The following is a 2968-nucleotide window of genomic DNA, read 5'->3' on the forward strand; positions in this document are numbered from 1 at the left end:
GACACTTTTGGGGACCAAAAAAAAACCTACATAAACAGACATTTTGAATGGAACAGTCAAAGATTTCCTGAACCCACAAGCCACTTGATTTAGAGGCTGTTGAAAACAAAACAAACGCTAAGTTTTATTCTAGGAAAAGTCCAGGAAGGGCTGGGATCATGCTGTAACACTGGGTTGTCTTAGCCTTTATAATTACCAGGTAAAACACACACAGAGAGCTCAAGAAACACTAAAGAAACTGGACCTTAAACTCAGGGGGCCAGAACTGCCACTTCCATTCCCTTTAACCAGAAAGGTCCAACAAGGAATTCATCTCTCAAGGACTCATCTGCAGACGAGGACCAGCACCTCAGCATCTGCCACATGCCTTGACTTGTCACTGTTAGTATCTCCAGCACTCTGTATCCCCAGCCCAGGCATGGCCATGTGTGTCTAATGTTTCCCATCCTTCGTTTTCCTTATTAGTACAAGGAAACCTTTTATGAGGTGACAGCAATGTATTGTAAGCAACTCATCTGTTTAGTGCTTTGGCTAAACTACGACAAACAGGTGGAACAGAGAGGTTACATTCTCTCATGCTACAAAATACACCAAAACCTTGAAAGATGATCCGGATTGTAGGCAGAGGATGGCAAAACCAAAACTTGTGACATCAAACTTGCAGCTCTGTCCATGAGTTAATATCATTTACTCATATCTGTTACATCATAGTAACCAGGCAGAAAGTTCCCGACTTGGCTGGACATTTGACTCTTGGTAAATGCTGCAACAGTTTCAATTGGCCAGAGAGCAATTCCCCTCCTGTGGCCAAAGGGACAGGAGATGCCTCTCTCAAAGACAATGCCAAGCTCAACACCTCAAAGCACATGAAATTCTGTTAGGAAATCAGTTGCAGAGGAAAGAGGTGGAGGTGGTTTTGTGATTTACTCTCCTCTCCCTGAGGCTTTGGCAAGCAGTTGCTGAAGCGAGATGGCAGTCATCACTTCAGTGGCAGATGTTACTACTCTGCTCAAACACAGCTGCACTGGTGGGGACATGAAAAGACTTGGTATGAATTAGTCAGAGATTTAATCCACTCAAAGGGTGAGGATGCCACTCAGCAGAATTTGTTCCTAGGAGCGGGCGCATATAAAAGCTTCTCTACTTGCCTTTCATCCTCAAGGACTTCTCTGTCTAGTCTTTTAAATTCCATCCTCATTTGGATAGAGGCCACTACTATGCAAGGGTATCTGGGGGTCTGAAGCAGATATCCTTAACTGCACCTCCCAGCTATCCAGCAGAGAAATCTGCTCTACCAGAGCACAGGAGCAGTCCCTTAGAGCAGACTTAAGAGCACCCCCCACACAGAGACCTACACTCAACTTGTGCAAGACATCTACAGGCACCTCTTTATTAGTCAAAGCTTTCAGTGAACACAGAGCTACTACTACACAGAGAGAGCTTCTGTCCAGCGCAGCTCAATAGCCCTCATGCGCTGCTTTGCAGCTACGCTGCTTGCAGGCTGGAATTTGTCTCTTAGGGCATTTCAGGATTTCCACTGGCAGATGATTCAGTCCCTGGGCTAAAAGTGAAAAATTTCCATAATCCCTTATTTCATAACATCATCCTGCGTCTGATATTGGAGCACTAGCTAGAACGTTCCTTTATCAAAATGCTTTTAACCACAGAAAGAAGAGGCAAGAGACTAAAGTTAACTTCTGACTTTCTCAGTGATAATACCAACAAGTTGCTGCTAGCTCTCAGTAGGAAGAGAAACACTGAAATTAAGAAATGCTTTCTTCAACTTCCTTCAACTGTTGGTTTCAGGCTCAGTCAGCCTGAATGGACTGGTAGCCCAGCATAGCTCTGTAAACCAGGAATGACCAGCAGTGGTGGCAGCACCATAGCATGACAGTAGATGCTTTCCTGTGCTCCTGCACAGCAGATCACAGCATTAACTGTACATTTCTCTGCAGAGACCACAACCTGGGGCCTTCAACATCTGGGAGCCACCCTCCCTCCAGTTGCTGACTGATATTAAACAATTCAGTATTCAAGTATTTACCATTAGTCTATGCTAACAGAAGTATATGCTGCTATGAAGGTGGCTTGGATTTCTCCAGTTTAAAGACTGAGAAATGTAGAGAATTTGATCCTGATTACATTGGAAGGCACCTGTGAAACCCAAATGCTTACTTTCTCCTACTAGGTGACTCTAGCCATTTGAAACTGTGTTTCCTTCCCAGGATGGATGAAATTTTGCTTCTTCCTCTATTTTAAAGCATTAGAGCCTTGAAAGCTGAAGGAAGGAACAGACTTCCAGAATTCTGCTTACATGAATAGGGCTGAAAGAAACAGTGGAGTTAACAGAATGGTTGTTTGGAGAGACAGGAAAGCAGTTCATATAAGTTCAAGGAAACTACGCTTTTGGTAGTGCACCAGGCTGCAGAAGCAGCATACTAAGAACTGCTGGTACACTGATGTATGTTGCTTACTTTGGCAAAATAAAATGTGAATGTTGTTTTTCCCCAAAGGCATAGATATGCTATTCTAAGAAAAGCTTCAGGCAATTTATGCCCCATCTGTGTCCCCATAGCTAATAAAGGAATGTAAAATGACTACAAGCTACACAGGTATAATCAGTTCACCAAATTACTTCAGAGAATCTAAGAGGTAAGTACTGTTGTTGTGCTCTGAGCATGTATTATACTGCCCAGAAGAAAAACTATTTCACATGTCTTAGAACTTCTCTTAAAAACATTTAAAACACAGTGTAGTTGATTCAGGACTGCCCTGACCTGACCTTGGTTTTCTCTTTCCCATACGTGCTATATAACATGAACTTCAGTTCCATTAGTCCCCTGGCTAACTCCTCAGATCTGACAGTAACACAGCTGCTAATCCAATCAGTAGGTTCCCAAGTTTAACAGAAAGATCAATATTTATACTTGTCTATTCCTCCAGTCCATTTGCTGATGGCAAATTTATA

This window comes from Indicator indicator, chromosome 14 (assembly GCF_027791375.1).
Source record: "Indicator indicator isolate 239-I01 chromosome 14, UM_Iind_1.1, whole genome shotgun sequence".
NCBI classification, from domain to species: Eukaryota; Metazoa; Chordata; class Aves; order Piciformes; family Indicatoridae; genus Indicator; species Indicator indicator.